This window comes from Salmo salar, chromosome 07 (genome assembly GCF_965601325.2).
Source record: "Salmo salar chromosome 07, fSalSal1, whole genome shotgun sequence".
Lineage (NCBI taxonomy): Eukaryota > Metazoa > Chordata > Actinopteri > Salmoniformes > Salmonidae > Salmo > Salmo salar.
The window spans coordinates 27,355,116-27,369,640 of record NC_138297.1 but is presented as its reverse complement, the minus strand read 5'-3'; the positions used below and the strand labels follow the sequence as shown (position 1 = coordinate 27,369,640).

Sequence of the window (14,525 nt, the reverse complement as noted above, 5' to 3'; positions counted from 1 at the left end):
GTGCAGGATAATCAGCAGCCTGATGACCGAGAGGCCGGAGAGGGAGTATACGTGACATTATTATTTATTTAAACAACTGTATACATTTTGTGCAGAATACATGTTGAATGGATACATTTCTTTGTCACAAAAAGGCAAATGGAAAAAAAAGTAGCTTGTGAAAGTAACAATATAAGCCTAGGCAAGATCATTTTATACAAAATGCTGTCAATTTGTAAGTCGCTCTGGATAAGAGCGTCTGCTAAATGACGTAAATGTAAATGTAAGTTCGAGGCCCCTGATGATGTGATGCTCTAGGTAACTGCCTGAGTTGCCTAATGGTGAGTCATCCACTGTGTACAGGAACATTGATATTTGAAATGTTTATACATTATATCCTTATAAAAAATATTAATTTTAACTTCAATATTAACTTCAATATTACGTTTTTTTTTTAATTACTCTAACACAATGTATAAAAAAACGGACAAAATTCTTATTTTTCAAATGGAAGTAAATCCAAACCGTCCATAACTCAAGACAAAGGTATAGATTCCCTGTACAAACAGTGGACAGAGGATGATAGCCTATCTAGATTATCAGGGCAGTGGGGTGCAGTGTATGTGTGTCTGTCTGTCTGTCGGGATTGTACTGTGTGTGTGCAAGTGTCTGTTCCCACAGCCAGTATAGAGGAGCACAGAAGGGGGAGAAATGAGTTGAACCGGGGGAAGATCATACCTTATAGTTAATCTGACCCTGTTAGGTCTCAGACACTTGAATGCACACTTGCACACACACCCGCGTAAACATACACACACACACCCCTCTACCCCCTCCCCAAACCCACCAATCTGTTAACACTTTGAGAGCAGACTGAGTGAGATTACCAATCTTCTTAATCATAGATGGAGATGGGATGAGGAGATTATGATGGTGTGTGCCAGTCAGTATCAGGGTGTGAGGGGTGTTTAAACTGTATTGATTTATTGAATACCGTACATCCTTATAGAGGCATTGTTTTGATATGATACAATACCATAGTGTATCAATAAAGCCTGCTAAAGTTAATATTCCTGGCTTTATTGTCAAAATTGCACTCTTGCAAGTTTTGCAAGCAAAGTTTACAAGCTGAACCAAACACATTGGAGGCTGAAGAGTGGTCACCAACCTGGTAGCAACATTTCCATCTATTTGTCCTGATACATTTTTTACCAGAGTTACATAGTTACATACTTCTGTGTTCTAATTAATTCTGTGACCATATGCACATATCTAGCCCTCATACCCCTCTTCCCCACCCTGCACCTCTTCCCCTTTCTGGACAAAACAAGGGATGCATCCCAAATGGCTCCCTATTCCCTATAGTGCCTATGGGCCCGGGTCAAAAGTAGTGCGGCATAGGAAATATAGGGTTCCATTTGGGACGCAGGCCAGGACATGATGGTGGAGATGGAACCCCACTTGGCATAATTAATTAGACTTAAACAAGAAGTCGCCTGCTTAAAAATGAGCTGTTGATTTTGCCAACACGCAAGGCAGGGGGTGGGGTGTGGGGCCCTGTGGGGCGGGGTATTACCCATCCAACCATGCTGTATAAATCCACAACTCAACGCAATTAACAAGCAACTGGGAGGAGAACTAATTAGTGTTATCCTTATCACCGGCCCCAACCCTTATTCCTCCTAAAGAAAGGAGGTCAAACACACACACAACGAGCTCAGGAAAACACACACCGAAAACAAATGAATTAAGCACACATGCACTCGCATAAAATGCAACACACACACACTAATTCCCTCCCAGCAAGTGAAGTAGGGGCTAATTACAAACTTGTTTGCAACTCAATACCAGTATCCTCTCAGACAGGTCGAGTGTCCCCCACCCCCTCTCCACCTAGCAGGGTCTCCCTCGCAGCACCATATGCCCAGGGTCATTCACCAAACAAACAATATATTCACTTCCCCTTCCGCTGTTGTGAGGTGCTATAGGAGGAGAAAGAGCCAAATCTCTGGCCTCAATGGCCCAGGGTGAGCACGGAGGGTTGAGATAGCAGTCACCGTGGAGGCAAATATTTGTGGTGGATTGAAGGACAAGGAGTGAATCCCCATCTACATTTTAGCACAGTCAGAAAGACCCCACAAAGCTCTTATTTTAACCAGCATCTACCACGTGTTATTAACAACATAACTGTTTTTGTTGTTTGCATTATACTCAATCTCAGTTGACTGTTTTTAACAGAGGTACAGTATATGGCAGGATTACACAGCGCCTTCACGATCCCTTGACTTTTCCCACATTTTGTTAAGTTACAGCCTTATTCTAAAATTGATTAAATTGTTTTTTTTCATCTATCTACACACAATGCCCCATAATGACAAAGGAAAAACTGATTTCTAGAAATGTTTGTTAATTTATTACAAAAAAAATTAAATATCACATTTACATAAGTATTCAGACCCTTTACTCAGTACTTTGTTGAAGCACCTTTGGCAGCGATTAAAGCCTTGAGTCTTCGTTGAGTATGGCTCTACAAGCTTGGCACACCAGTATTTGGGGAGTTTCTCACATTCTTCTCTGCAGATCCTCTCCACCTCTGTCAGGTTGGATGGGGAGCGTTGCTGCACAGATATTTTCAGGTCTCTAGAGATGTTCGGGCTCTGGCCGGGCTACTCAAGGACATTCAGAGACTTATGGGGTATTGTTTGTCGACTGATGAGAAAAAACAAACAATTTAATCGATTTTAGAATAAGGCTGTAACGTAACAAAATGTGGAAAAAGTCAAGGGGTTTGAATACTTTCCGAATGCACTATATATATATTATTTTATAAATGTATAATTTTCCCCCTGATATGATATCCACAGTAATAAGTTTTCAAAGACAGACAGATAGCCTTTATGCATTTTAGTTATGAAGTTTTTCATGCTAATGGAAAATAAGAGTTGTTGGGTAGATTTAAAATGTTTTATCTGTTGAAATCCCTGTTTTACCACACTGTACCATTTTACCTCAATGACAAGTTACCTAACTAACACACATCTCATTTCCAGGAGAAGTTCTACAGATTCTACATTATAATAAGATGGGGGTTTTTCAGTTTCAGTTAACAAACGGCCCGTCCTCCTGACATAGTCCCAGACGGTACTCCACCACAGAATGTGGTCTTGGATGGGGATGCCTGCTCTAGTATTTCTATTTCTATAGCTCCACTTAAGGAAGGTATCACCATTGCTGTGTGTGAAGATGAGCTTACACAAGGAGATCTCCTTTTGATGGCTTATCAACCAACCAACAATGTTGTCTAATTTAAGCTCTATGCACTAGAAATATACTCGAGGATGGATGGGTGGATCACTGTCAGGGTTTGTTTGCTGGGCTGGTCGTTGGCCCTTGTGCTTGTGATTACTGTAATTCGTGACTAGAAGCAATGGCTGCTAGTGGTCATGGTGGTGATGTAAGGGGTTAGAACAATAGGAGGGCCAATGTCTGTCTGTCTGTCTGTGCCTGGCTGGCTTCACTGCCATGACATCATAGCCCCGAGAACTCAGAGACGAGAAGCTTAGAGAAGAGAACAGAGAATCTTAGAAATCTTTGGAATCTTAGAAGCTCTCTGTGTCAAAGAAAGAACACTATCCACTTCTGGATTCTGTCTGTAACTCAATAGGCACCTCTGTCAAATGTTGTTTTGTGGTCAAAATGTTATGACTCAAATTGGTATCGAGTTATATTTTGTTTCTACCAATTGTAGTCAAATTGAACATCGTACTCACAGAAATTGTGCTTAAAATTTGAATTTACATTTTCAAGTCTCTTTACTTCCATACCTGTGAACTCACAGAGAACTATCTGCTTACCAGTTTGGCCATCATGTCTTAAGTGACTTACTAGAAGAAAAATTATGGAATTCTCATGCCACGCAGCCTTGCTGCGATTCCTTGATATAACAGGTGTTATTGGAGTTGTTTAGGAATGCTAAAGGGCTTAAAGGTAGGACTTATTCTCACCTAATACTTTAATACTCATTAATTCCTGATTCAGTGACTTACCTCTATTGAGCCCCCCCACCCCCCCTCCCTGTCCCACCCTGCCCCACCTGCCTGCTCCAGCCCAGCCACTCTGCAGCGCTGCCAAATTACCCCCCGGGAGGGACAGGTGGATAGAGTGAGGGATGAAGGGATGGAGGGTAGAGGATGGTTATTTAAGAGTGCTTAAAGGCTCAGTAAAGTTTGTTTGTTGTGTGCTAATTTTGTCTGCCTTCATGTCACCTAGATGTACTGATAGGAGTGCACTACATACCCACTGACCTGAGCTCATAAACACTCTTTAGAGCACCGAATAGACTTTAATGATCGATTGATAGTTGCCCATAGAGAGATAAACATTCTGAGACATTGTTTGCAGCATGGTTATTGTTAATTTATTGCAAGAAGTGGAGAATAAGTGGAAATAAGCCAAAAATCTAAAATAACTCTTAAAACTATTTCCCCTGCTTTTTCTTATGAGAACAGACATGTTGTACATCATTGTATGTACTGTACCAGAACTATGGATAGGCTCTTCTCCTCAAACACAGTCTACAAACACTACAAACACAAACACACAATAGGCCAATTGCATCATGCCATCCTTCATCTGTTACTAAAAAAAGAGGACGGGAGGAGAAGGAGGAGGTTAGGAGGAGGCTATAAGCAAGGCGCTGGGCACTGGGGAGGAGAAAGAGGATGGGAGGAGAAGGAGGAGGAGGCTATAAGCAAGGCGCTGGGCACTGGGGAGGAGAAAGAGGATGGGAGGAGAAGGAGGAGGAGGCTATAAGCAAGGCACTGGGCACTGGGGAGGAGAAAGAGGACGGGAGGAGGAGGAGGCTATAAGCAAGGCGCTGGTGAGGCTCAGTGAGAGGGATTACCTAGATCCATTAAGGCTGATTTTTCTTCCCCCCGGGCGGTGTCATGTCCTATTAGATCTGGCACCATTACCTGGATACCACAGGGGTGGAGGGCGAAGGGAGACGTATTTAGCGGGATACGTTTAAAGCGCAGGTAGCCAGGGCGTCCAAGAACACTCGACTTAACTGGCCATGAGTGATCTGGATGCGTGCATCGGTGGGAGCTTGTTCCGTAAGCAGACAGGTAGCCTGCTCCTAAAGCTGGCATTGATGACTGATAAGCTCACGATCATTAAGTGAAACGGATGTTTCAGCTCACTCCTGTCCAGGCTGCTCTGCCAGGTGTTAGTGTGACCAGAGGTGACCTGTTCCTGTTCCTTTCACCCCTTAGACACAAACATGTCTCATCTTTTCGCTGAAATGCATTTTGGTTTCTACTTTTCACATTACTTTGCATCTTTTTTATTGAAGTTGTAGAGATTACATCCATTTTTTATTTTATGTTTTTTATTTTAGAAGTAGTTAAGTTGTAACATGTTGATCGTCATGACCTGACCTCATAGTGAAATCCAGGTGATCTCATCAGACATGTAACACTCAACAACTACTTCTTGTTGGACAGTATAGGGCAGACATACTCAATAGGCAGACTTGGTCCCGGATCCAAATCAAGAACGGGGTCAATACGGATCACGGGGGGGGGGGGACTGGCTGTGAACTTTCTGCTGTTGGGAGTTGTAATAGTGCATGGAGAGTTTTCCTATTTTTTATCACATTCACTGACAGACCTTAGAGCTATTTATAACCGGTCAAATTTCCAGTTGATTAACTTGCCCATGTTAGCTAAGTAGGTAAGCTAGGCTAAACCCACGGCAAAATGTGTAGAATTGCAGGAAATTTGGTTTACAGCTGCGAACTCCGCCAACAAGAGGAGTGTGAACAGTTTGGGGTCGCATGGGTAGCGAGGTGAGGTTTCTTACTACGCGGATAAATTAAAATATCTATCCGGACCTTTGCCACCTAACAAATTTGTGTGACCGGACCTTTTCAAATATTATTTGAATACCGTGTACCAAAAAAGAAACTCTAAAATGTTCTACTGATAGTTTTATTACAGAAACTGTTGTGTTAAAATAGCAAAATGTGCCTCTGGTCTTGGCACATGCGCTCTAGCCAACAGCTCGCAGATACAGTGCGGGTAGGCTGTGAGGGTAGGCTAGTCCAGGGTTTCCCCCAAACATCATGTCACCAGAATACGAACCTCAACATTTATTGGAAAGGAGCATCAAGCTCATACCATGCACTTTCACCACCCTGTGAAGTTCAACGTAACTTTTGACTCAGGGAAACTATGCAGTTTATGAGGTTACAGATGAAAAAAAGGATGTTGAACTTCACAGGGTGGTGAAAGTGCATGGTATGAGCTTGATGCTCCTTTCCAATAAATATCGCTGGTCTGATTCTTTTTCTTCGGTACATGACAACTTCTGTAACTTCAAGTACTGATTTCTATCTGCAACAAGTCCGTTTGGTGGAGACCCACCACTGGTGGGAAAATTCGCACATTTTTATATATGCATAGAAATCTGTAGCCAATTGGATGTAAACCTAGCTATAGATTCAAAATGCACCTTGTGATAACCAGATTGTATTTACTTAACTTGTACTGAATCATTTGCTACAGAGTGATATAATTCAAGTAAACCTAACATACAGAGACGCGTTTGAATTCAATTCAATACAACTTTATCTCCTCAGGGGCAATCAATTAAGAAAGGCATTGATTTCCAGTCAAGTGCTTTCCAATAGTCAATCAACAGGGGAAGCCGTCATTAGCGCACAATAAGGTTCCTAATGGCGAACCTTTTCAATGACTGTCTGTTTAACATGCTGTGGCAATAGACAAAAGGTCATTCGGCTCTTAATACTTGAATGCCTATGTGTGCACCCCAAATGGCATCCTATTTCCTAAATAGTGCACCATACAAAAGGGAACTGGTGCCATTTGGGACACAACCGGTCTCTCCAGTCCTCCATAGTGTCGGGGTCACTGCTTCCTCACTGCAATTCTCATAAAAAAAAGACCCCCCAATTCTCATAAAAAAAGACCCCTTCAAAAACCCCACTAGGCCGAGGGCTCCAGCATGTCTAGTCTTCCCTCGGTACACATACACACCCCTCCTCTGCCTCCTCTTCTCCTTGTATACAGCCAATCTAGTGGTAGGCCTCCTGCTAGCTCCACACAGAGGCCAGCCCTAATTGCTCTTGTCGTAAAGCTCCCTGACCTTAATAAGCTGCAGCTCTCCAAAGCTGTCGAGATAAACCCCACTTTACCTCACCAAACCTGCTTAATGCCACTCGTTATCCGTACAACCCCCGCCCCTCCCTCTGCCTTCTGCCACTCAAACACCATGGACGGGACGGTGACGTACTGAGGAAGAGTGAGGGATAGGAGCAGAGGGAAAGAGCAAGAGAAAAATAAACAACGTAGTCCGAGTTATTGGTCTGGTGAGATGAAGAGAGGCACAAAAACAAAAGAACGCCCTACGATGAGAATGTTGACAAAGAAAATCTGATAATATGGTTGAAGGTAGAGTTGTTGGATTGAGAGAGGAGGGACGAGATGTGCATCTGTTTAGATAGAGAACTGGTGTGATAAGTTAAAGTGTTCGCACGATGAACCAAGTACCCAGTAGCAGTGATTACGTGTTATTCCCCTCCGTGTCTCAACACCAAGTTCAATAAATGAGATCACAGGGCTTTGTGGAGTTCACTTCAAAACAGGTCGTGTTAATTACTAAAAAAAATTGGATGTTAGGCCGAATCACCTTTTAACCCAGGCGTCAGCTTCTATTGGTTTAGTTAGTGACATCTTTTAAACCCAGACATGTTGTGTCCTCACAAGTTGTGAGCAACACCACACTACAGATACGGTTTCCTCTAAAAGAAAGCTGAAAGTGAATTTGTCAATTCAAAAATGTAAAATTGCCCATTGTTTTATTTGTGGATTTTTCACTTCCTGAATTGACAACTGAATTCATTGAAAACTGAGAGAAATTGAGATCATGAATAAAACAAACTGCCCTATTTTATGTTTTTTTATCAACTTGTTAATTACATTTCTTAAATTGACAACTGAATTCACCCCGAACCTGATATGCAACCCCTATCACCGAAACATTAGTGAAACGTAGAGATAAATCTGTTGATTTCCTTCCCAATCATCATAGAAGTAAATTGGTTAGAATGAAAATCTACTAGATTGATGTACTCAGGAACTTGATTTAGACTCAACAGAATAAGAACTGCAATCCAACACAAGTCCTTTTACCATAGGTAACCTTACTCCACTGCCTCCTACTGGATTGAGTTGCTACTATACACAATTGTGTGCCAAAAGCATTTAATAGTAACGCCAACTGAAATGATCAAAACATTTAAAAAAAACATTTTTATTATGTAATAACATAGGACAGTCAATTCATTTTCCCAAAAAAGACATGTAATGAAAAGTAATTTCAGAAACAAGTTGTAGCTTTTGTTGTATTTTAATAGGATATTTTAATATTTGAAAAATATCACACAATGAATATGTAAAGTGTCAACAACAAATCTTTTCTTTTTTTTTTTCACTCCCAAATAACTAAAGAATATTATTTATTAGTGGTTGGAGAACAGAGTTCTGGCTTTTCTGTGCTAAATTTAGTCCTTCACAGGGCTAACAAGTCAGTCACCGTCGCTAAGCAAAATAGTTATACTGTACCATATTTTCACAATGCAAAATAACCAGGATGAATACTATGGATACATCCTAAATGGCACCCCATTGTAGTATGTAGTAGTCTATAGGGAATAGGTTGCCATTTGGAACGTGACCTAGGGGATCATACGTGACCTCTGTCGACATGCCTATTAAAGAAAACAACATACAGTTGAAGTCGGAAGTTTACATACACTTAGGTTGGAGTCAATAAAACTCGCTTTTCAACCACTCCACAAATTTCTTGTTAACAAACTATAGTTTTGGTAAGTCGGTTAGGACATCTACTTTGTGCATGACACAAGTAATTTTTCCAACAATTGTTTACAGACAGATTATTTCACTTATAATTCACTGTATCACAATTCCAGTGGATCAGAAGTTTACATACACTAAGTTGACTGTGCCTTTAAACAGCTTGGAAAATTCCAGAAAATTGTGTCATGGCTTTAGAAGCTTCTGATAGGCTAATTTACATCATTTGAGTCAATTGGAGGTGTACCTGTGGATATATTTCAAGGCCTACCTTCAAACTCAGTGCCTCTTTGCTTGACATCATGGGAAAATCAAAAGAAATCAGCCAAGACCACAGAAAAAAAATTATAGACCTCCACAAGTCTGGTTCATCCTTGGGAGCAATTTCCAAATGCTTGAAGATACCACGTTCATCTGTACAAACAATAGTACGCAAGTATAAACACCGTGGGACAACGTAGCCGTCATACCGCTCAGGAAGGAGACGCGTTCTGTCTCCTAGAGATGAACGTACTTTGGTGCGAAAAGTGCAAATCAATCCCAGAACAACAGCAAAGGACCTTGTGAAGATGCTGGAGGAAACAGGTACAAAAATATCTATATCCATTGTAAAACAAGTCCTACATCGACATAACCAGAAAGGCTGCTCAGCAAGGAAGAAGCCACTGCTCCAAAACCACCATAAAAAAGCCAGACTACGGTTTGCAACTGCACATGGGGACAAAGATCGTACTTTTTGGAGAAATGTCCTCCGGTCTGATGAAACAGAAATAGAACTGTTTGGCCATAATGACCATCATTATGTTTGGAGGAAAAAGGAGGATGCTTGCAAGCCGAAGAACACCATCCCAACCGTGAAGCACGGGGGTGGCAGCATCATGTTGTGGGGGTGCTTTGCTGCAGGAGGGACTGGTGCACTTGACAAAATAGATGGCACCATGAGGGAGGAAAATGATGTGGATATATTGAAGCAACATCTCAAGACATCAGTTAGGATGTTAAAGCTTGGTCGCAAATGGGTCTTCCAAATGGACAATGACCCCAAGCATACTTCCAAAGTTGTTGCAAAATGGCTTAAGGACAACAAAGTCAAGGTATTGGAGTGGCCATCACAAAGCCCTGACCTCAATCCAATAGAAAATGTGTGGGCAGAACTCTAAAAGCGGGTGCGAGCAAGGAAGCCTACAAACCTGACCCAGTTACACCAGCTCTGTCAGGAGGAATGGGCCAAAATTCACCCAACTTATTGTGGGAATCTTGTGGAAGGCTAACCGACACGTTTGACCCAAGATAAACAATTTAAAGGCAATGCTACCAAATATTAACTGAGTCTATGTAAACTTCTGACCCACTGGGAATGTGATGAAATAAATAAAAGCTTAAATAAATCATTCTCTCTACTACTATTCTGACATTTCACATTCTTAAAATAAAGTGGTGATCCTAACTGACCTAAAACTGAATTTGTACTAGGATTAAATGTCAGGAATTGTGAAACTGAGATTAAATGTATTTGGCTAAGGTGTATGTAAACTTCCGACTTGAACTGTATGTGTTCATAATAATAACTATTTGTACTTCAAACAAATGAAAACCATACAACTCCAATCCTTTAATAAATAAGTAACCATTTACATTAAATAGACATTTAATCTCTCTAAACGTTCAACAGCGTTGCGTTTACCTGCAGGTATAACTGTTAGACTCAAAACACTTGTCACTCTTTCCCACTAGATACATCTCTCTATGGGAGTGTCAATCAAACCCAGCTTCTATAGAACAATGAGTATATTTACAAAAGATGGTATGGTCTTCAGTGGGCACTAGAAATGACAGGACCACCCTCACTGTCAATACATAGGTAATGCTGATTTATGATGATGATGTGAAAACCTTACAGTCAAGTGTCTATTGCCATCTAGTGGTTGACCGACTTGGACAAATGAGCAGAAATTCAGGGACCAGTGATCATTTCATGTTTATGTTGTAGTGCAGTTGGTAATTTGTTGATTTCTTGCTGGACAGAAGTCTTGTGAACTCATAGGAGTGCTGAAAAGATGGATACGTAACCAGGCCAACCCATAGTTTTACCCTATAGTGTCAATCAGGCACCAGTGTTCTCATCTTGTCTCCTCAGCAGCGTCGAGGGGAGGAGGGGTACTTGGTCTTCAGGCCCTCCTTGAAGTTGCGGAACAGGAGGCGGCTCCTTCGGTTCTCCTCGTCCTTCCTGCTGTGGATCTCGCCCTGAACTTTGAACCCTTCGTGCACCACGAAGGCAGAGTTGAGGACGGAGAATCCGTAGCCCGTCACGTGGAGCTTACAGGCAGTGGCGGTTCTAGACCATTTCAACTGGGGGGGGGGGGGCAAGCTGGGGCCAGTTGTACTGTTAGAGGGGCCAGTTACATTACACTTATTGTTGCCATATCGTTTTCTTCACTGCATTGCAGGCATTAGCAGGCAAAAGACCATGTTCATAATCATCATCGTTGTCACTGTCTAATAACGGATGTAAAAAAAGAAAGATAGCAAAAATGTGTTATGTAAAAATTATTTCATACTCCACATTTAGGGGGGCCACAAGGGGGTCCAAAATGTTGTCACAGGGGCACTGGTCCCCCCTGCCCCCCCCAGAACCGCTAGTGCTTACAGGCCTGGGGAGGGAAGAGGGGGAGAAGAGGACAATGAGGTAAGGGGGACAACATGAAATATTGCAAACTTTTAACTGAATGACGTGTCAAGGACGAAGTATTTATTTATATTCTATTTGTATAATGTATATTTTACTGCTGTGCAAGAATCTCTGCAGTGTCCTGTGTCTGTTGATAATGTAATGTAGTCCTAACTGTTTTCAACCACACACACACACACACACACACACACACACACACACACACACACACACACACACACACACACACACACACACACACACACACACACACACACACACACACACACACACACACACACACACACACACACACACACACACACACACACACACACCTGTCGTGTCCCCTCCGCACTGTGAGTAACTGGCTACTTTTATCCGTACAATACATACCTGGCTAATGCGGTTGAAGCCGTACTGCCTGAAGACGTCGTACAGGGGCACGGTGCAGGGCCCGATGTAGAAGGGCTCCACCCAGGATAACATATAGGCCACGTCCAGGGGCCCCAAGCCTTGGCTATGTCTGTTCACCCACTGGGAGTAGTTGGTGGGGGCCTGGCACTGTGGGTACGGCACCTCATAGAAGGGCCGCACCTCTCCCACCTGGTACAGCTGTGCCAGCTCCGACTTGGTGGCAGGCATCTTGTGTACATGGCGGATCTCGAAGGAGGGCAGGACGAAGACCTCGTCTGTGGCAGATTCACGTCTCATGACCAGCGCCAGGAACTGCTGGTGGAGGTCAGCACTGGGCGCCATGTCGATGACCAGGATGTAGTTGGCTTCCATGATGCCACTGGCAACGCTCCAAAGAAGATTGTTTGGATAGGAGGCGTCACCCCCGATGGCATAGTTCTGGTATTTGTCTCATTGCGTCTCCAAACACCACGGCACAGTCCTCCAGACCTGCAAAATGCTCCGGCCCTGCTCTGGGAAACTCGCCATCTCCCTGGAGTGGCACACCATATGGAAGTCACCAAGGCCTGTATCTGGGCAGAAGATGCTGCGGGTGTAGACCAGAGCTGTGGCAAACGTGACATCTTGCCCATATGCGAAAATGGCCACAGAGAGAAGGTTCTGCCAACGTTCCACCAAAGAGTCCAGGTGATGCAAGTTGTTGATGGATGTGTGCGTTGCTAAGGCCAAGAGGTGCGAGTTTGCATCCGCTCCATTGTTCTGATTGGTGGAGAAATCGCTTTTTATCAAGTTCTTGTACACACGGTATTTCCCGCTGGCATCAAATATACCCCCGTGGACAGAGAGTACCTGAGAAGCTCTTTCCGTGAGTTTTTCTCCGAGTGGGCATTTTTCTTGCCAGAGCTCCGGAAAACCTCCGAGTATCGGTAGCGCTGCTGCTTACCGTGCGGTTTCGATAGAAATGAGAGAGGTAGATCAGTTGCAAGACTGCCACCATTACCAGAGCAACACTTTAAACACGGAACATTACTTATAGAAATGCATTCCCGAGCACTATATGTACACCACATACAGCAAAATCCTTTAGCAATATGCCCCAGGTAGGTATAAAATTGACCACTGCTAGGTGGCTAACTAGCTACATTTCGGCATTTATTTTGGTTGGGGCTCTCCTCGACTGTCTCGAGCCGTTGACATCACGCAGTGCTGCCGTAAGGTTCGATAAACATTTTCAGTAGTGAAATCATTCCACGGGCATCCTTCATATTTGATGATATGCGGTGTTGTCAATCTCATAGCATTTCAAAACATAACATTTGGAGAATGGTGGGTTTCCACTAGATAGCACATCCACAAAGTTGGCTATATCGTAAAAATTTATGAAAACAAAAACGTGCTTTTTGGTCATAATTTAATTTGATGTTAAGGTTAGGCATAAGGTTAGCAGTGTGGTTATGGTTAAGATTAAAATCAGATTTTAAGCAGATACATTGTAGAAATAGGCGGGGTTTATGACTTTGTGGCTGTGGTAACTAGTGACGACCCTGTTGTGGCGCACGTCTGCGCTTTACTACCACAAACCCTAGTATAGAAGGGCACGTAGCTAGCTAGCTTGACATTATATGGACCATTTATTGTGTTCGTAGCAAACAACTGCATGTTCAAATACGCTTGCTAGCACTTTCATGAAAATGCTCTCTTGAATTCCATAACCCAATTAACTAAATAAATTCATGACAGTAAAGCTGTGGTTTGAGATAAATAGGGGTTTCGGTGTATGATGTGACTCAGAGGACGAGGTGGCCGAGTGGTTAAGGCGATGGACTGCTAATCCATTGTGCTCTGCACGCGTGGGTTCGAATCCCATCCTCGTCGACAATTATTTTCCTATCTCAGGAATAGAAGTGGTGTACGGTAGCTAGCTAGAGTTAACAGTATCTGGCCAAATATCCTCCTCCGTGTGTAGAAAATGAAACGATATTGGTCATAACTGCCAGTGCATTTGCCTCCAATGAAACCTTTCTACATTAAAAATAGTTAGTTACAATAGTTACAAATAGTCACTATTTTCTGATAATGTATGAATGATTGCTTACACAGTACCAAGAGCATTTTCCTGTGTACAGTTCTATTACCTACCCTGGACATCAAATCCAAACCAATCAATCATATTTATTTATAAAGACCTTTTTACATCCGCAGATGTCACAAAGTGCTTATACAGAAACCCCGCCTAATAACCACATCAAATTGACAACTTCTTGCTCGAATACAGTCACAAAGTAAAAACAGAAACAAAATAAGACATAAAAAACGTGCACACCTTATTCATTGCCCAAAGTCATGCTCCACACTATACATCATTCGTGTGCTGTTTTTTGGGTACTCTATAGCTTACTTGCTCCAGAGGATGGCACTGTTTTTTATGACCGCTGGTAGGAAGGTCCTCTGTTGAGACCAGTGTATCAGAAGACGTTGTCCAGGTACGTTTCATGTTGTCTTCACCCGTGAAATGGTCCACACAGTATAAGACTGCTGGCAGGCCAGCTCATAAATGCCTCAAA

The 14,525-nt window shown here is 42.6% G+C and overlaps 1 non-coding gene and 1 pseudogene across 1 annotated transcript; one reads left to right on the top strand and one right to left on the bottom strand.

The window, feature by feature from the left end:
- Nucleotides 1-10,468: 10,468 nt before the first annotated feature.
- LOC106608887 (beta-1,4-glucuronyltransferase 1-like) lies at nt 10,469-13,479 on the bottom strand (annotated as a pseudogene).
- A 275-nt stretch (nt 13,480-13,754) lies between these two features.
- Nucleotides 13,755-13,836, top strand: trnas-gcu (transfer RNA serine (anticodon GCU)). Its single transcript has one exon. It is a non-coding gene; the product is annotated as a tRNA-Ser (tRNA).
- The last annotated feature ends 689 nt before the right edge of the window (nt 13,837-14,525 follow it).